Genomic DNA, 20,824 nt, shown 5'->3' on the forward strand with positions numbered 1-20,824 from the left:
GTGTGCAATTCATAAACAATTGTGACACCCATATTGAATGTTTGCCCTGCTTTGCCTTTGCATATTCCTGTATACATAATTTTCATGTACATGTAGTCCAAGTGTTAACCATAAATTAATCATAGCAGATAAATTGTTCTACTTCTTATAATAGGGGCCTATATTATTTTACTACTGATTATTTTGGGATTTTAACACTGACAGCCAAGTTAATTTTTCTCCATCCAGGCCATGGTCCCGATACGTTACACAGAAATGTGCTGCTTTATAGCACATGTATGACGAATATTGCCATGGAGATGTTTTATAAAAACTGAGTTGTAAGCAAATCACACATTATGGCTTTGAAAGTTCAGAATGTGAAGAATATTATGTTGACATGTGTTGGATTTGTGAACAACTCGCAATTCAACTCGCAACTCCTCTTGGCAACTCACAAAATTTCACAATATTTCATCTCGCAACTCGCAAATTTCAACTCGCAAATGTCAACTCGCAACTCGCAATCCAACTCGCAACTTCCTTTGACAACTCGCAAATTTCAACTCGCAACTCGCAGATTTCAACTCACATCTCGCAACTCGAACTCGCAACTCGCATCTCGCACTCGCAACTCGCACATTATCCAAACCCTTGTAAGCTTATGATGGATGGACAGAAACCCTAAAAATATTATTTCTGCATTTCGGGTATAAAAGAATAACATAATGAAAATTTGAACGAAATCGTACATATGGCTTTTAAGTTTTTCTGGAACTGAAAATTATGAGGGAAAAACTCTGGAATTCCAATGCCCTCTATAGGTGTTTTGGTCAAAACAGTAAAACATCTGGAATTCCAACGCATTGGGGAAAATAGTCTGAATTCCAAGGAAAAAGTCTGGAATTCGACGCCTCTATGGTTTGGAGAATATGACTTTGAATGGATTTTCAGAAATTAAGAGTAAAAATTGTGGAATTCCTAACGCATTGGGGGAAAAAGGTCTAAAATTCCTAACGCATTTGGGGGAAAAAGTCTGGAATTCCGGCGCCCTCTATAGGTTGGAAGTATGTGACTGTAAAGAGTTTTGGGGAAAAAAGTCTGGAATTCCAGACCAAAGTACATACAAAAAGAGTATGGAATTCGTGCCCTCTATAGGGGGTTGATTATTATCTGGAACAGCCCATTGATATGGCCTTTTCAAATCGAAAATGAGGTGAATATTATACTTTTTTCCAAATCAATTGTCACCCGAACCTTAGACTATGCCATAGTCGAATTTTGATAAAAAAATATGTTATTATTAATCATGATGAACGCATTCCTTGAACTCAAAATTATACTGATGTTTATTAAAATTAAATTGTTCAATAGTAAAATGGTCATAAAGAGTTTATATAATTAGCTGGTTAGTGACAATAAAAGTTATATTGAATGCAACATATCTTGCATAATTATAATTGCTCACTTAATATTGAACAATTCTGATCTTGGAATCTACCAGTTTAAATTGATCGCGAAAGCCCAAGTAAAAAAATCCCACTTGGGAAGCTAGCAAACAGAGGGAGTACGGTGACTGAAAATATCAGATATGTTAAAATCTATCAATTGCACACAAACAAATTAATACAAATCGGAGTTTTATGCTTATTAATGTAATAGCCAGAGTACCGGTATGCAAAATGGGCAAGTGGACTACGGAGAAGTCTACGAACCTTTGAGTAATTTCTACTCATGCTACGAAAATATAGAAATACATGGATCCCATTCAATGCTTTTAATACCAAAATTGTACCGCTGTTGCCCAATTAGCATAGAAAATTAGGCACTATTTGGTAGTGTTCATGTTCATACACTCACAAGAAATTAGCAAATCAAAATTTTTGTCACCCCAAACCGACAATTTTCGGCCAACATCGGACAAAAATTGATTTTTTTTCCTGGAAAAATATAAAAATAGGGAATTTTAAGTGCCAAAATCTGAAACTAGATGATATTTTATCCTGGAAACATATAAACAATCAAGAATTTTTATTGTTTTACCCCTAAATAATTTTTTTCACACATTTGTCCGCCAAATGAAAGTCAAAATTTGAACGCTGTCTTATTGGTATTCCTTGGTGTCAAATACATAGTGAATCCAAAATTGCCCATAAATTTTAATTGAAATGTCCTTTTAAATTTCAACTCGGTGTCAAGTATTTTTGTATATAGCTTTTGTAAACATCATATTTATCAATTTAAAAGTAGGAGCATGTTGTCTATATAGTCAATGTTTACAGTGATTTACATTTCTTAACTTCATAGCTATTTTCAAATCTACAATTACTTTCCAGTCAATGAGTTCAGTTATAGTCAGTTGTGGAATATAAAAATCCAGCCAGTGTCTTGACCTAGAGTAAATGTCCCATTGGGAAATATTGATAGTATTTATATAGCCCAGTCGTGTGCTGGTGTTGTATTGGTTGTGTGTCACATTCACTGCCCTCAAAATACCATACAGGTTTTCATGCACTCATCAACTTTTCACAGGTGAATTGGCGAGAAAAATGGGGAGGGGGGGGGGGGGGCTGTTATTCAAACGCGGCATTTTGCTAGAAATATAGGTCTTCCACAATAAAGTTTCGGGCTACTTTTGTCATGTTTGCTATGATGTGTTTACATCAAAGTATTGATTTGACCAATATATCCTGGTTGACCTGACAATTAAAGGAAGGTGACCTGATATAAACTGAGCTCAAAAAGAAACTTTTTTTCACAAGGTCATATTTTGAAATCCTGTCCATCAAATTGAACTAAATTACACACAGGTTTTACTTCAATACTCTACTGTATAACACATGTCAGTAACCAAGCAGTTATCCAACTGACACAACAGCAAAATGCACTGACATGGAATAGCTTCCTGGACCACATTCACAGCCCAGCCCTGTTTCATGAAAAAGGTGTATGAAAAGCAGAAAGCAGCACCGTTGTATCATCTGTGCAAGGATCTTGTGTGCATTCTGACAGATTTTTTTGTGCTGGGTGCCAAATGTTGGGCTGTGAAAGTGGAGGAAGTCCAGGAAGCTGTCCCATGACAGTGCATTTTGCTGTTGTGTCAGTTGGACAACTGCTTGGTTACTGACATGTGTTTTGAGTAGAGTATTAAAGTAATCCTGCAGTTTTTTGATGATATCTTTGGAAATTATACCGATTTGGAATGCCAAATTCCAATATGTTTATTAGAAAATATGAGCTTTCATATCTGATACCAAAATCAGCATTTTGATGAGGTAAAGTGGGGATGAGATTGTTAATCAGGTTACCCACCTTTAATTGACAGGATGGTACGATTTCTTCAAAGACGTGCGGTTTTCACCTTTTATGCCCAAAACATGTGCACATGTGCACTTGCATTTAGGGGTGATGTATATTACCCCTATGATGGTGAATAAGGAGGGGGGCAATGATTGTTTGGCAGGCCAAGGGGGGGGGTGATTATTTGGCAGGCTAAAGGGGGAGGCAAGCGATTTTTGGCACAGATATTTGGCACTATTTCGATATTAACCCTTAAAAGGTGTAAAATCATGTTATGAAATGCTCAAATATATGCAAAATGTTCTTTTTGATGCACTCACATCACATGATTAAAGATAATTTCAGGTTTTAAATTGGGGTTCCCGAAACTCTAACATGTGTAAAGAAAGGGCAAAGATTTTTTGGCATGTTAAAAGGAGTGTGGCAAAGATTTTTCAGCATGTCAAAAAGGGCAGTGAGGATTTTTTTGGCATAATGAAAGGGAGGAGCAAACAATTTTTTACAGACCATTTAAAAATCACCCCCTATAGTACACATAATCATGCACAGTCCCTAAAATAACTTGCAGAGGATTGGCTTGAAAATTCAAACAACACTTCTTTAATTCATGTCTACACTTGAAGACCTGAGTGCAAGAAGACGGTAAGTCATATTAGCATCTTGAGATATGATCGTTTAGACTTATAGGCAAGAAGAATCATTTTGTATATCAACCAAATAAATATCTATAATATTGATCGATATATCATTTTTGGACTTACAGTATTCTTGCGCTCAGGTCTTCACTTTCACATAGCATTCATATGGTCAATGATAAATAATGAGTTTTCTACTGATGCAAACAAAAATCTACATTTTGATGTGGGGAATAGGCATGATTATCCTCACCAACATATGAACAGGCACTTGCACAGACATATACAAACATAAATCACCCCCACTACCCCACTACAGTAAAAATGATAAGGGTGCCCATGCTGTGGAAGATGACAGAGCCCAAGAATACGAGGGTTTGTAAATAATATCCCGCAACCATTATTTATCTCCGCTCATGCATGACTTAGATGACTGTTACTTACGATCAATAAAGTTTACCTTTGTCTTTCAAAACACACAACAATTAGTATCAGAGTACCTTTAATTACGTAATCTCATTTGCATAAAATCATTGCCATATGTACACTGACAATTGTCAACATTGGCGGGAAATTCGAATTGTAGTTGAGGAACGTGTTTAATAAAAAGAACCAGAAGTAAGGAACAAAGCAATTTACAAGCCTTATTTTTGGTATGAGGTAATCTGAGTATATTCAATTGATAATTTTGAAAGAAGAAATGATGTATCCGTCAACAGATCAGGAAAAGGACTGTCTTTGAATTTCACCAAAAATAGGCCTTAACGACAAAGCAAAAATGGTGTGAAAATCTGGAGAAAAGAGCCCACACGGTAGAAGAAAGAATCCAAATTATCTCCAAAATAAAACAAAAACAAATATGATTGTTGGTAATGGTATGGTATGAGAGATCATAGTCAAGACAATAGAATTTGTTGCAATAAAAATAGAAATGTGCGCATGCGTAGATGGTACACATGATTGAACGTACCAAAAATGTATGAAAAAAGTAAAATTTCATCAAAAAAAACGCTAAAAATATGACTAATACAAGGTTTATGGAACAGTAGCTGTGTAAGTGAATTGCTATACCAAGTCTTATGCTAGAATTAGACATACCTTTCGAAATTCAAATTTCTTATTCAATCCAGAGCCTCTCAATGGTGTGCTACTTTGATTACAAAAACAAGACCTTTTGAAAACAAAGGTTTATTAAGAAAGAAATGTTTGTGATTTCACCACTGGGATCTCCTTTTAATAATCAGTAGATACCCAATCAAACCAGGTACCATTTGTTAAATTTTGTCATCGATTAATATTTCTATCCCTTATTATGTAAAGAACAATAGGTGATTAAGCCTACTCAAAATTGGAGATATTCAACATGATCTCTTTTCTTTAATAAAAATGGTATAGATCTAAAAAGAGTACAGCATCATTCCTATGTTATCGGTCTACAAAGTTGCAAAAACCGCGCCAGATTCCATACTTTTATTCTCGAGATATTTGGAATTATGTAACAATACCTCAATTTGGCAAGATTGTCTTGACTATTTTTCACCATAAATCAGGCAGTGCCCATACACTATTGTGTTTATGCTAATGTCATTACGTAATCAAGTATTCAGCAGTATTTAGCGTATGAAGTAACAGTCATCCAAGTCATGTATGAGCGGAGATACACCATAGTTGCGGGAACTTATTGACCAGCCCTCGTACTTTGGGGATAATGATAAGCCCATACATGTATGCATTGACAGGGTCACAGGGGTGCATAGGGTGGTGGTTGGAGGGCTGTATGAGGGGTAGGAGGAGTTTAGCAAGAATGTAATCATAGAGGGAAATTTAAGGAACAACTTTTTATGAATAAGCCTTTTAAAATAACACATTATGATACATGGTGAACAAATGGAAGGATTTGACAGGTTTCGTGGTTTTTTGTTTTTTTTGCTTGTTTTTTTTTATTTTTTGTTTTTGTTGTTTATTTTAAACAAAACAGTTTGGAAGATATGAGGATGTGCACAGACACCAGTTTGAAACTAGGGGCCTCAATGAGATACTTGACACCAAAAGATGGAGTCATTAGGGTGTGATGGCCCAAATAGGAGGGGATGTGAGAGTCATGGGAAACATTTTATCAAAATGAGGGTCTTTCTGTCGGAGTGTGGACAATGAGGTCAAAATATAAAAGTTGATGAAGTTAGGATTTTTTTTTCAAAAAGCCATGGAAAGTTTTAGGAGGAAATATTTGAAGAAAAATACTTTTTTAGAGTATCAGAAATTGGGGAGGTGTTGTTTGGTGAGGCTACATAAATTGATTTAATTTTTTGGTAAATGAAAAAATATAGGCCCTACTGCAGTTTCCATATGATATTGACACATAACACATGATACATGGTGAAGAAATGGAAGGATTTGACAGGTTTCGTGGGTTTTTTTTTTTTTTTTTGTTTTTTTATTTTTTGTTTTTGTTGTTTCTTTTAATCAAAACAGTTTGGAAGATATGGGGATGTGCACAGACACCAGTTTGAAACTAGGGGCCTAATTGAGATACTTGACACCAAAAGATGGAGTCATTAGCGTGAGATGGCCCAAAATGGGGTGTGAGAGTCATGGGAAACATTTTATCAAAATGAGGGTCTTTCTGTCGGAGTGGTGACAATGAGGTCAAAATATAAAAGTTGATGAAGTTTGGATTTTTTTTTCAAAAAGCCATGGAAAGTTTTAGGAGGAAATATTTGAAGAAAAATACCTTTTAGATTATCAGAAATTGGGGGGTGTTTGGTGAGGCCACATGAAAATTTGTTTCAAGTCCCAACATTTATTTATTTTTTGGCTAAATGAAAAAAAAATACTGCAGTTTCCATGTGATATTGACAGTGCTAGCAGTTTTCAGTATCTAACAGGAAAATGATGAGGCCCTTTTTATATTTAAGATTATGAAGGGTTAGACTCTTTTAGAGTTCTACAAAAATACTTGCAAGTGATTCATAGTGAAAATTTAACTTGTTTATCAACATTAAGCCTATATAACCTTAAAATTAAATATGTAAATTGAGGGAAAAAATATGGACTGATCCCAGAAATTGAGGAGGGGCGCGAAATGAATTGATTGAAGGGATCATTTTCCGGGGATCATTTGAGCCTCATTTGATGAGAGGCAGTTGAAAAAGGGGGGTCAACAACAAGTTGAAAACTTGGCCCAGAAGAGCAACAACGTAATTATTTACTCTTGACCTACACATAACTATAAGGCCTATATGAAATTCATGAATACAAAAACAGTACATGTACTAATTCAAATCTAGTCTAATATCATTTTCTTCAGATTGTCTGTGCCATTTGATTTATCATCAATAGTAAAACTCCCAATATTAGAAAAACACAGTGCAAGTGTTTTTGTGTAAGTTAGAATCAGATTAATTGCCAGTCAATGACTGGCAATATACTTACAGATGTTCTTTTTTCCCAATATTTTTTAAAAGAAGGTGTTGGTGTTAGATTGTGGATATGGGTAACAATGCATATTTGAGGAAATTTACAATTTATCATCAGAGGAGGTATTCAATGTAATTTAACAGGAAAAAAAAGAAGTTGCGTGAAGGCAGGTACAGGTGGTAATAGGGCACATATCTGAGGAAATTTATTAAGTTAAGGCAATGAGGATTGTATGGGAAAAAAAAGAAGTAGTAAAGGAATTCAGTGTATCAATGCTAAAAAATCATAAGTGCTAGTGAGGAAGTGACGACCTGGAAAATTATGAGGGAATTTAAAAAGTGAACATACATGTAAAGCACTGAACAAGTTGTAAAGGATGAGATGGACCCATCAACATTAAGAGGTAAACATAAAAAGGTAGTAACCAACCATGGTAACAGAAATGGAGATACAAGGGTCAGCAAGTGGCTCCTACTAACCAGTACGATTTGGGGAAATTAAAGGAAAAGAAATAGAGAAGGCCAAATCAAACTACTTGAACATGATATGCAAATTTGATTCCCTATTGATATAAAAATGAGGAAGTTAAAACTAAGGGCATGCTGCAAACAGATGCTAGTGCTGTAGTAATTCAATCTTTGTACCTTTCAAATGATTATTTCAAATGAACACTTGGAAGAAGAAAGACCAAACACAAAAAAAAGAGGTGAAGTTTCTTCATAAGGAAAAGTTATCAGAAGGGGGGGGCAGAATGACAAAAAATGAAAGAGAAAAGTGCTCTCTCTGACAAAAATTGAAAGAGAAAATCGGGAGGGAGGGGCAAAGGAAAATAAATGGAAAGGAGCCCGTGTCCCAGCAAAATTCACACCAAAAATACCCAATTTTTGCGCGCTTACTTTCCCAAATAGAGCCATTTTTTAAAGTTTGAGACTTTACATGTAGAGTCTCTTTAAAAAAAACATCCTATGTTGCCATTCTCATCGTTCGAAATGCATAACAAACCTATTTTATGTCTTGTATGATTGAGGAAATCTTGAGCCTAAAAACCTTGCTCCTGAGGAAGAAATCACAATTTTGCACCCTAGCTCTGAAAATGCTATTAGCCTTTGACCCCTAGCCAGGTTCACCACAGAGCCGGGTAATTCAAATGCCATATATACTATGTGGATCAAGATGCATGCCATATATACTATGTGGATAAGATGCATGAAGTTATGACATTCCATATTGTATACAGCTATGACAATGGTGACATTTAGGCCTATATAGAAGTTAATTTGTTCACAGCTGGATTGTACCATGGAAGAAAGACATTAAAAAAAGAAATGGTCAAAAGTGGCCCAAATTGCCGCCCAATTAACTTGTTTTCTGGATTTAAAGTTAATTGAGAATAGCGTTTGAGCCTGAACTAGTAAATAAAAGAAATCAAGTAAAGTTTTTCTGTGATCCAAGATGTTTCTGATTCCACTGTATATAACATTTTTGTCTTGATCTCTTTAATTTTGTCTAAGAAGCTTAAATTGAAATTGTAGGCATTTTATGCATGGGGATTGCAAATGTATAAGGATAATTTAATGGGTCGGCAATTTAATTTATTTTGCACTCAAATTAGAGAAAATAATTTACTGGGTGGGCAGCAATATAATGTAAAAAGTGAACTTTACACCCCGAAATGCATCTTAATAGATATTTAACATATTCATGTTGCAACTTTCAAGAAAAATTATATATCGTATTCACTTTGGACATTTAAAAATCTTACTCTAATTATCACGCACCATTACTCCTATAGAGAAAAAGCAGTAAAGTTATATAGATGGGAAAGGTAATGTTTTTATCCGGTTACAGTGAAATAATGTTTTGCCTTTTACTCTGTAACTTCTTTGTCACAGACAAACATCACTCACATGATAAATTTAATTATACCTGTTTTGGATGAATGGCATTTCCTAAAATGTATTGAAATTATTTGATAAGAATATGAAAATGTGTTGAAACATGAACAAACTATTTCTAAAATGTATACATAAATTATTGCAAAACCAGTACTACTAATTTCAATGTTTACAAGTATTTCCCAGTATCAGAGATGCTGCCTTTCCTTCTCATGCCTGAATTCCTTCTTTTATTAAGTCAAAATGTCCGTACTTTTAATAAATTATCTTTAGCCCATTTTGGGGACTTTTTATCCAAATTTACACATTATTACAAGCTATTCCTATAGCCAGGGCTGTCAACGTTTTGGAATTGGAATTGCTTGGCGTGAGACACGTGGCGTACAGGGATTTACCGACTACAATGTTCATTTTGACTCATATAGCGTGACACCGTGAGAAAGTGACCCAATGCGTGAGACTCACGGCCAATGCGTGAGAGTTGACAGCCCTGCCTATAGCATGTGTAAATAATTTCCAAATTGTTATGTTGAATCTGTTTTTCATATACATTTCTTAAAAGCTCTTTTGTTACTTTTGAAGAGATAGCGCCAGTGGTAATACTAATTTTAAAACTGCTCAATACAAGGTGTCCCAGAAAAATTACCGAGCAAATAAAATTGGACGTAAGTCAAGAAATAGACATCAAATTCTAAAAATCTAAATATCAGCATGTGACCTATCTTATTCTGCATCTTATACATTAATTTTACTGAAATCGGTTGACTGATTGCGAAGAAATGAGCGATTACGTAACGCATGCATCAATTCAATTCATTCCAAGTTATAAAGAAAGATCATTCTACACAATGAATGCGCCGTAGTGGTTTACTGTCAATTGGCTTCATATTTTGTACCGTGAAATAATTTTCGCTGTTTTTAAATAATCTGTTTCTTGCAAAACATTTAATTAGGTTTTGTTCAAATTTGAAAACCTGCACGATATTGAAAATTAAAGCTTGCATGTAAGGTACTTGTAAATATCTTTTTTCAGTAAATGTTGATATAAATGTTGCATAAAGAATTCCATCTGGCTTAACAAAATTCTCACACACATTAATGTTTTCGGAATATTTCCAAAGACTTGTAATGCAAATTTAAATGTTAAAACTTCAACATTGCATTGTATCAAAAATCACATGTAAAGCTGTAAGCACTAAATCATTGTCATTCTTGGCTCAAAAGGTAAAATATAACATATTTGCCCAACCTAAAGAATTAAAGTTGGAAAACTTCCAATTGCAGAAATCAAAGTATTCTCGGACAAACTGTTATTCATCTCCATAACACCATCGGATTATAAAATAGATAATGTGGACAGGCCCGTACGCAGGGGGGGTGCGGGGGGTGCGACCGCACCTCCCCAAATTTGCAAAAGTATACAAAAAGTCCCAAAATGTAAGAATTTGCGAGCGTAGCGATCAAAAAATCAGGTTTTTTACGGTTTTTGGGTCAAAAAAGGTCCAAATTTTGGGGGAAAAGTCCACTTTTCACAAAATCGCCCCCCCTTTTGGAAAAAAAGTCCACTTTTTTCAAGATCAGCACCCCCCCCCCAAAAAAAAATCCTGCGTACGGGCCTGAATGTGGACTTAATTTAATGAGATACACAAACCTTAGGAAGCGAAGAGCGAGTATGAAAATAGCGCCTGTTGATCAAACTTTGAATAAACTGCATTGATGCGCACATTATGTAATTTTTAATTTCTTCGTAACCATTCAACCTAATCAAATATCTTTTTTGTTTGTGATGCACAATAAAATAGGCTATGCGCTACATTTTTGATTCTGATGTCTAGTTCTCGACTTACATTCAATTTTATTCACTGGTAATTTTTTCTGGGACACCCTGTATAAGTGACCCTTCCTGCATTCTTATAAATACTGTAATTAAAACATTTGTAAAAATTTGAAGCTACCGGTTTAAGAAATTGAGGATGAAAGACTTTTAATACTTATTCAATTGAATATGTCGGTCAGCAGACAACAGTGTGAAACAAGAAATATTATTGCCCAATACGCACTGAAACAATGATAGGAAAATCAGGAACAACAACAACAGCCCCGGGCAACAACACTTAGGAATTTCATCACTATTATATACTCATACTTTTATGTATACACTTGTTTTTTTGGGCTCTAAACATATATGTTAGAAGCAAAGCCAGAAGCAGGGTATTTCAAAGTCAAATAATTATAACCACAATACCATGTTCTTTATATAGATTTTGTACCAGGATTTTGTATTTACTTCATCAGATAATTTATTATAAACTATTTACAGTGCATGTGTAAATAATGTGTAACATACTGTGTAGTATGGCTAACATGCTAAATACTAGCAAGTACACAACCAGTTCAAACTTCCCACTTTTAACTACAAAAGATCAAATAGGGCGAGCTAGGGGCCAGAGGTTAACATGGTAACATGATGATGGAATGCGTGTGTATACTGCCATTAAAGGTGCACTAGTTATTATATTAGCAGTATTTAATAATGCTTTAACAGTCTTTAATAGTGTTTTAAAAGTCCATAAGCTATCCAATCATTGAATATTGTGTAAACAATGAGTTATAAAGGGGAATTGAAAGAAGAATAATTTTAAATGGATAATGGGGAAGCAATGCCAATAAGCATGCTAGCAAGAAGTTGTTTGTGATAGAGTGGGGCCTAGCCCCGGGGCCTAGCCAGTTGCAAATCTGAGTATGAGACCACATGAACCCTAGGCTTTTATTATTTGAGGCACAGCTACACTGAAGTCTGAAGTGAAGATCCTGTACTATTATGCCAAACCTTAGCCTCACCCCAGCGCAAACTGAACCCCAAATGATTCTCTCAGAACTCAGCATTTGAAGAGCAGTAGACATGGTAGAGCTGGGGTATGCTCCCAGGGGGGGGGGGGACTTCAAAATGAATTGGATATCTAGGTGTAGGGCTGGCACTTTCACAGTAAAGGGCATTCGGTGAGAGCAAAATATAAAACACATGGAGTAATTGGGTGAGAGCATGATTTTTGGCATTCGGTGAGAGCAAAATGTATATAATATTGGGTCATTGGGTGAGCGACAAACCATTTGGATCTAAATTAGTTGGGCGTTGGGTGAGAATATGACCTCTTTTAAAATAGAGTCCAGAAAAAGCCTCGAAATTGATTTTCTAGTTCTAAATGGCTTTGTTATGTCAAAAGAAGTTTTTATTTTTTATTTATTACACTTTATCACTGGTATATACAATAATTATAATATCCCATCAAAATATATTGCACATGAATATTCAAAAGTATGCATACAAAAAAGGAAGTATAGATAAAATTTTGCACCAGTGAAAGGCAAGGACTAACAGGTGCAAAGCACCTCTAGGACAGTCCCACCAAAGATCAAAACAATGAGGACACCCCTCCCAAAAATTTGAAAAAAAACCCCTACACAAGCCTACAACCAGAACACTAGCAACATGTAACCCATAAACAAAAGCAGTGATATATGACCATGAACACCCGTTGCTGTTCAAATGTTAATATATAAGGGGCTGTGCAATAATTATGAGCCCTGGGGAGGGTAAAATTGGGGGGGGCAAGAATATTTGGTAAGTCGAAAGGGGGGAGGGCAAGGAATATTTGGTAAGCCGAGAAGGGGGGGCAAGCGATTTTTGGCACACATTCTTGGGGCCCTTTTAAATAAAAACGCTTTAAAAGGAAAACCGTGACGGAAACGCTTAAATATGCAAATTTTCCTGCTCGCTGTGCTCGCAACATGTATATAGACAATTTAAAGTTTGCAAATTGGGATCCCCAAAATTTGGCATGTGCAAGGAGGGGCAAAGATTTGGCGGGCCGAGAGGGGGGGTGCAAGCGATTTTTGGCGAGCAGTTTGGGGCTCATAATTATTGCACTGCCCCAAAGGGTCTTTGGGTGACCATACCCCACCCCCAGGGGGTATGCTGGACATGTTGCAGTTAATTTCATTTCCTGGCATTTAATTTGGCAAACATGGCAACTCCACATGTAGTGCACTGCTAATTAACCCTGCTCCTGAACCCAGTGCTATATCATTCGAGTCTGCACTCGGACTCACTTTTTTTTTGTCGAACTCACAGACTCAGCTCGGACTCTGAAAAAGCCAAGTCCAGTAAAAATTAAATATATGTCAAATGTGAAATAATTACCTCAAAATTATTTCAATTAAATTTTATCAAGAAATGTTCAACTTCACTAACTCATTTTCCTAATTAATTGGGGTTGTTCATATCCCACATCCATTCAGATTCATCTGTCACTTACTGCAGAACATGTGGAATTCAGGTAGCTCATTCCAGGGAAATTTTGGGATTTGGAGGGAAATTAACTTCTCCATACAATACATTTTAATATTGTGGAAAAGTTTGCTGCATTTTTAGTGAAAGTTGGTATTAGGCTACCAGGAAATAAACATTTTTTAGCCCTAATGATTAGAAGTTCAATTTAATAACAAAGATCCTTATTTTTAGGATCTTGTAATAATTCTCTGCCTAAAATGCAAACTTTATGAACTCTTTAAATCATTAAACTCAGTGATGGGTAAGATTGCATGCTCAGCTCATCTCATTGATGGTGAATTATACATGTAAACATGAAACCCGGGGGGGGGGCACTTCCATAACAGATATGCATCATGTGCCTCGGGATAGACCCCCTTTTTCAAACCGGCTTGTACCCAATGACCCCCTTTTTTGTGTTATGGTCCTACCTATTACCCAATGCCCCCTTCAAAAAAATTCATGTACTCAATGACCCCCCTTTTTCTATTTCCTTATACCCAAAGACCACCCTTTTAATTCCCACATTTAGGTGGTATTTGTGTTCTCCTCCGGAAATAATGAGATTTTTCACATTTCCAAGGTTGTTTTTACGCAGTTTGGCACTTATTTATGTGTACTTAATGATACTCTTTTGCAATCCTGTACTCAATGACTCCCATTTTACTTTTTGTTACCCCAATGACCATCCTTTTTTCAAAGTTTCATACCGAATGACCCCATTTTTATTCAGATTGTGTACTGAATGACCCCATATTTTTGTAATTGTACATTTGACCTGAATGCCCCCTACTTTTAACATGGCCGAGGCACGTCCCTGCCATTTCAGATAGGGAGTGCCTCCCCCGGGCATGAAACATTAAAAACACATTCAGTACATGTACATTACATGAACAAGCGCAAAAAAAAAAAAAAAACTTCTCATCTCACATGACGAGTGCACAGCTGAGAGTGCATTCAGAGAAATTGATAATATTCAAAAATAATTTTTACATGTAATTAGCTGCAATTCTATATTCAGTTTTCATTGGCTTAGGAAGATTTTTAACATGGGGGGGGGGGGGTGAAAATTGAAAACATTTTGGTGGGCCACATTGGAGGGTGTTAGAGTGGGTTCGCCCTGGGAGTCAGTCACATAAAACAGTAATAGAAGGGTCAATGCTCTGTGTGGTTAAATGTAGATCATGAAGCTGAAGTCTCTATTCTGTGAGAGGCACACGCCTACCCCCATTGGGAGTTTCATCATTAGGTCAGCCATATATGCCACAGCACAGACCTGGAATCATGGCCACTACATGTAGCAACTAGCTTGTAAATTGTTACTATTGTCTATTATAGGCCTATAGATAACATAATAATGAGATCGAATTGCCTTTTCAAGGAAAGATTTTATGTTGGAAATTTTCATGCCATATAAAAAATGGGATAGAGAAAGGTCACCTTCTAATTTTTATTGTTCTAAATCGAAAAATCTGGATTTGTTCTGGCTAATTCCAAGTAAGCACATGTTGTTTTGGCTAATTTCTACAATTCAATCCAAATTGTTCCAAACTATTCCGATAACTCTATCTTGTCCCGACTAATTCTGATAACTCCGGATTGTTCCAACTAATTCCTATAACTCTGCATTGTTCCGACTAACTCCATTAAGTCCGGATTGTTCCGATAACTCCGGATTATTCCGGCTAATTCCGGATTATTCCGACTAATTCTGATAACTCCGGATTGTTCCGACTAATTCTGGTAACTCCGGATTGTTCCGACTAATTCCAGTATCTCCGGATTGTTCCGACTAATTTCGATAACTCCGGATTGTTCCGATTAATTTTGATAACTCCAAATTGTTCCGACTAATTTCAACTAACTGCGGATTGTTCCAAATAATATCGCTAACTCCAATATCGGACTCCGAAATCGGAATTAATACCCTGTCGTGGGGCCTTTATGAATGCAGCAGCAAGAAATGACCCGGTCACCAATTAAACTAACAACATGAATTACCGCAGCAGTTTGTGCAATCGTCACCATCAATAGTTCCACACACTGTAAAAAATACAAAAATACAATGTTTTAGTTTATGAACTATACAACAAGTATTTCGTCGCTGACCAGGACAGAGCGTCCTACGTGCACGTGATCCTCGAATTCAGCACCGAGACCGGTGCCTTCCCTTTAGCGACAAGGGGTGACCTGCACATATGACCTTTAATTCACTCAAACCGCGCAAGGGAATCATGGTCAATTAAAGGTTAAGAATGTACATTCTATTTTGCATCATTCGTAACTTATTTCCTTTTGAGGTTAACTTTTTACGTGGAAAAGGCCCGGGGGATCACTCACATAAATGGTCTGTACGCATGCGTGACCAAAAAAAAAAAAAACAAGGGGGGTGTGTTTTTTTGGTCACGCATGCGTACACTGTCATATTTGAGTGCCCCCCCCCCCCCGGGGGAAAAGGTTAATAATGCAAAGAAACTGCAATGTTGCTGTCTTTTGCCATGGGTTGGTTAACCGTATGACAATTACTTTTGTTTCCTATTGCCTTTAATAACTTCACATCCTTTTTAGAGAGATTATCTTATAATAAAGTAAAACTAACATCTCTTAATGCCTTAACAATAAAGTTATGTTACAAGCTGACCCGAGATATGGCAAAAGAAAGTATCATGTTAGTAAAACAAATACAAGATACTTACTTTTCCCATTATAGGGCATAACTTACCTGTAAATTGTACGGATTCATCCGTACGGGTAGCTCTTATGAATTTCCTGAAACCCAGATTGAAATTTTACTATCTTTCGTCATGGTTTTGTTAACTTTATGACATGTTCATTCTTCGTGTACTTTAGCAACATGTTGCTATTTTCACATCCTTTTTATAGAGATTATTCCTCTAATTGCCTTTACAAGTTCCTTTTTAACATATCTAAGGAGAGAAAGCATGCACAAATCGGCCTCATACTAGTGGGGCCGGTCCCATTACTCTGGTCCCAATGTAATCTGAGTGAGGTCGACTCATAGTCGGCCAAAGTACTTGTAGCCGGTAGCACTCACATATATAGTGTTTACTCTTCTTGGTATATCTGTAGACAAGCCGCATCAGTGAACTGGATCTCAGGCACAAAAGGCTTATAAACGTAGTAATTATAATAGCCCCGAAATACACACATTTTTATTACTACAAAGTGAACAGAAAGAAGGAAATCAAAATTTGTAAAAATTGTTATGACCCAACACTCTGGTCGCAGCCTTCAAAATACTTGGACTACCCAAGGTGAGGCCAACCTTTGAGCTGATCATGAAGTAAGCAATGCGGCAGGCAAAATATATGAAGTAAGACCATCCCCACCTTAGTGAGGCCGATTTTATGTGTTCTCACGCTTAAAGAGTGATTGTAAAAAAGTTGACCATGACAAAAGAAGTAACAGGTTAAGAAAGTAGGACGATTTTACCATATTAGGGCCGAACTTACCCGGAGGCTTAATGGTTCGTTGTCTTGTAAATTTCCTCATAACCAGGTCTTCTAAGCTTGGGCGTTTTACAACTGCATCTCGGTAACCACCTCGGTTAAGTAGTCTTTTGCTTAATAAGAAAGTGTAGAGATCATCATCTTCCAACAGGTCTGCGTAATCCATATAGTCCCCAGTAGTAAAACATAACATGGTAGCGATAAACATGAACGCTACCAATTTTGATTGTGACTTCATCTTTTAATACTGCTATATCTAATGTTTGTGATAATAAAAGCTTATAACCTCGTATACAGTTTTCAACACTGTACTTGTGGGATCGTTATTCTGTAAAAACAATAATGCTGTAATGAGGAATAGAGATAAAGATGATACAAATAATTTTGTGAATGACATAATGTGATTTAAAGAAGGGTGACCAGATTTGTTTATATTGTTGTACCTCACATTATTGTACCTCACATTAAGGCATGTACCAAAACAGTATGATTCCCGGGCTTTGAATTCAATATAAATCTTTGATATTAGAAGTACAACAAGTTTCACAACGGGCCATTTAATAACGTGGTAACCGTCACATACAACCCTTTTTTGTTCATAACATCAAATCAGAACACAATTCAGCCTAGACTATGCCATAATCGATTTTTGATAAATAAAAATGTTATTAATCATGATGAACGCATTCAGTTGAACTCGAAATTATACTGATATTTATTACATCAAAATACTAGTATAAAATGGATATGAAAAAGTTTATGTAATTATATTTGTGACAGTAAAAGTAAAGTATACGTAGGCTTATATTATTGAATGCAACATATCATAATGGCATAATTATAATGGCACTTCAATACTGAAGTTTAAGTCCGCCTAAAAACTAACAAACAGAGGACGTACGGTGACTGAAAAGATCAGTTGTGAAAATCTATCAATTGTGCACACATTAATTAAATCAGAATTTTAAGCTTAAATGTAATAGCCAGAGTATGCACAATTGGCAAGTGGACCACGGAGAAGTCTAAATTCAGCCAAGAATTTCACCGGTATTATTGAAAAAATGTCTATAATTACTCTGGTCACTTCCATATCAATAAGAGTAATGAAAGCAAGAGTTGCGGCTACAAACCACATTGACGAATCATCGAATTATAACTTTTAAAGCATGTAAAAATCAGTATCCCATACATGTATTTTGAGGGTGCTGAAGACTATCACTAGTGGACATTTAAAATGAGCATTCTTTCAAAGAGATGCGAATTGGACAAAAGTATAAGAATTGAAAAGTTTCCCATTTCTATGAGAGCATTTTCAATTCTCATACTTTTTTTTCCAATTCTCATCGCTTTAAAATGATTCGGATAATATTTTTTTACTAATGTATGTCCTGTTCATTGGAACCAACCTGTCAACAAACCTACTAACACTAAAAGGGTGGATCTACGATTAGCCCAGGTCATTTGGACGTAAACACGTACGTCTTTTTATGACGTACACCCTTTCGTAGTTCTAGGGTTTAATCTTATTCATCTTCGTTATAAAAAAGAATTAAAATTGTTATACACTTGTTCCTTATGATGTTTTTTGTTTTGCATAACAATGATTTCTGTTTTAAGTTTTCTACGTCCCACTATTAAACTCCACTATAGTAGGATCATTTTCTTGGAATCCGTGACCATTTTGTTCCTACTTTTTTCTTGATACTATAATCATACATGTATAGCGTTGTAAAAGTAAATTTTTTTAGCGTTTGAAATTTGTGAATGGTAACCTTACTTTCGATCAACTAGTTAATCATGATAATCCATCCAAAAACGATATAACAACTGAAATGTACAATTACAATGATAAATTAAGATTAAATTTGACTGAGAAACCAAACATTTGCACAAAGGCCCGTCATGATTAACGAAGGAAACTAGAGTATAAAAATAAGTAGACTTACCATTTACCCGTCGCCTTCTTTCCGTTGAAACTGCAGTTGATTTAAGTGAATATGTCGTCGATTTGCTCATAATTTATAGGGATAAGTAATAACAATTACGTTAATTACATGACGTGTTAGGTAATTGATAGTCACAGGTCCCCAGCGAATGGAACATGATCCCATTTGAATTCGGTCACAGATTCTGGTAACCAAAAGTGGCGTTTACATTTCCTTTTGTATTTTTGCTATTGGAGTCAAGATGGGGGTTGGTATAAAATCGGTGAAGCACAAAGTATGGACCGTCGTTCGTTAATCCCAAAATAACTTTCCTGATACAGGAGTCATTTTAAGCTAAAGTTGTGAAAAATGACGTTAACCTTTGAAATTGTCTTCGAAGTGCACGAATGTACAACTATTAAACCAAAATTTAATGTTAATTTAATCAAAAACACGTACGCATTTGCGTAACATGGTAAAGATGATGTTATATGTGACGACGTTGTCGTCCTTTCTATATGTGACACAATCTGGTCAATGAGGCCAAAGGCGGCAAATTTGAAATTGAGATAAAGGCAAAAAATATGGAGGTAAAAAACAATAAAATACGTAAGAAAATAGACGTCACAGAACTTCGTGACTTTAGAACTAAGTATGCTAGACCACTGTTGTATATGATAGCCTAATGTTTGTAGAAGGTACTGATTATAGTAACTAAATTGTCAAAAATGCCTCATTTGTCCCCATGGACCAGATCGTGTCACATATGTGAAAAAGAGGGTTTCTTCTCCCGGTGATGATTACTGTATGAGTGACCTACTCGCCTCTAAAGTGATGTGTGGTATATAGCTATGGCGAGTGACTCTGTAAGCTTAAAGTGGTTACACGGTTCCTCACTTTGGCGGCCAATGTTATCTTACAAAGTTAGTTTTATCATCGAATAAGACAAACAAAACGGATGTACAGTTTCTAAACAGTCTCAGGTTTTATATTTTTCCTTTTTTATTTTTTCCTTTTATTTTTGTAGAAACCAACATAAATAGTGATTTCGTTGTAATTATTCAAAGTCCTTCCATTTTCCCAACTACTCATTATAATTTATGCCCGAGCACAGATTGGTATTTTAAAAGTAAACAAGTAAAATACTGTGCATATATGCGCTGTGATTGGTCAACGCTACGGGAAAGCCCTGGCTGTATTTATGCAGATCTATTTTTATAAATGGTCGCGTTCCAAAAAGAAGCAAGGCGCTGATTGATTGAAAAAAAAATTACCGTTTCACAGTTCATTGCTACTCGTGCAATAATAAAGTAATACGACGCATTACTGCATGCCAACATGGATCATCCTCCCTCGCCGTATATGAGTGTACGGTGTTATCCCTGAAGATCTACCATGTTTACGCCTGATGACAAGCCCAGATTGCGCATCTGTGCGAACGTGTATGATGCCCATATTTCCCATGCGCACGTGTTAGTTAGGTCAAAAACCTCAATTCCGTGACCAATCTCTGGCTAGTAAGGTTTGATGATTGATTCGACTTCTATGGCCCATTTAGAAAAAAAAAATGCCCCATATGTCCCACGCGAGAATCCCGGCCAAATTCCAAAAAAGAGGCCTAATTCCAAAATGGCCGCCGCCACCATTTTGAAAATTTAAGTTTTGAACCAGAGCACCTATAATCATGCACAAAGACAATTTTTCTAAATGGTCCAGAGAAGTCGAATCAATCATCAAATCTTAAGGCCCGGTCACACTATGACGAATAGGGGTGAACGGCAAGCGACGTTAAGCTGCGAATTGCAATTTTGAATTTACCGTCACTCACCGTGTGCTGCCGTTAGTTGTCGCTGACGAATCCGTTAGCGACCGC

At 36.1% G+C, this 20,824-nt stretch overlaps 1 long non-coding RNA gene across 2 annotated transcripts; it reads right to left on the reverse strand.

The window, feature by feature from the left end:
* Positions 1–15,497: 15,497 nt before the first annotated feature.
* LOC140170082 (uncharacterized) lies at positions 15,498–19,006 on the reverse strand. 2 transcript variants are annotated; one of them, XR_011861482.1, is made up of 3 exons: positions 18,973–19,006; positions 17,030–17,354; positions 15,498–15,599 (listed from the first exon to the last, which is right to left on the reverse strand). It is a non-coding gene; the product is annotated as an uncharacterized lncRNA (long non-coding RNA). The 2 variants fall into 2 exon arrangements; XR_011861481.1 differs by having other exon boundaries at positions 17,030–17,371; positions 18,973–19,005.
* Between the last annotated feature and the right edge of the window lie 1,818 nt (positions 19,007–20,824).

The sequence above is a fragment of the Amphiura filiformis genome, chromosome 14 (assembly GCF_039555335.1).
Source record: "Amphiura filiformis chromosome 14, Afil_fr2py, whole genome shotgun sequence".
NCBI classification, from domain to species: domain Eukaryota; kingdom Metazoa; phylum Echinodermata; class Ophiuroidea; order Amphilepidida; family Amphiuridae; genus Amphiura; species Amphiura filiformis.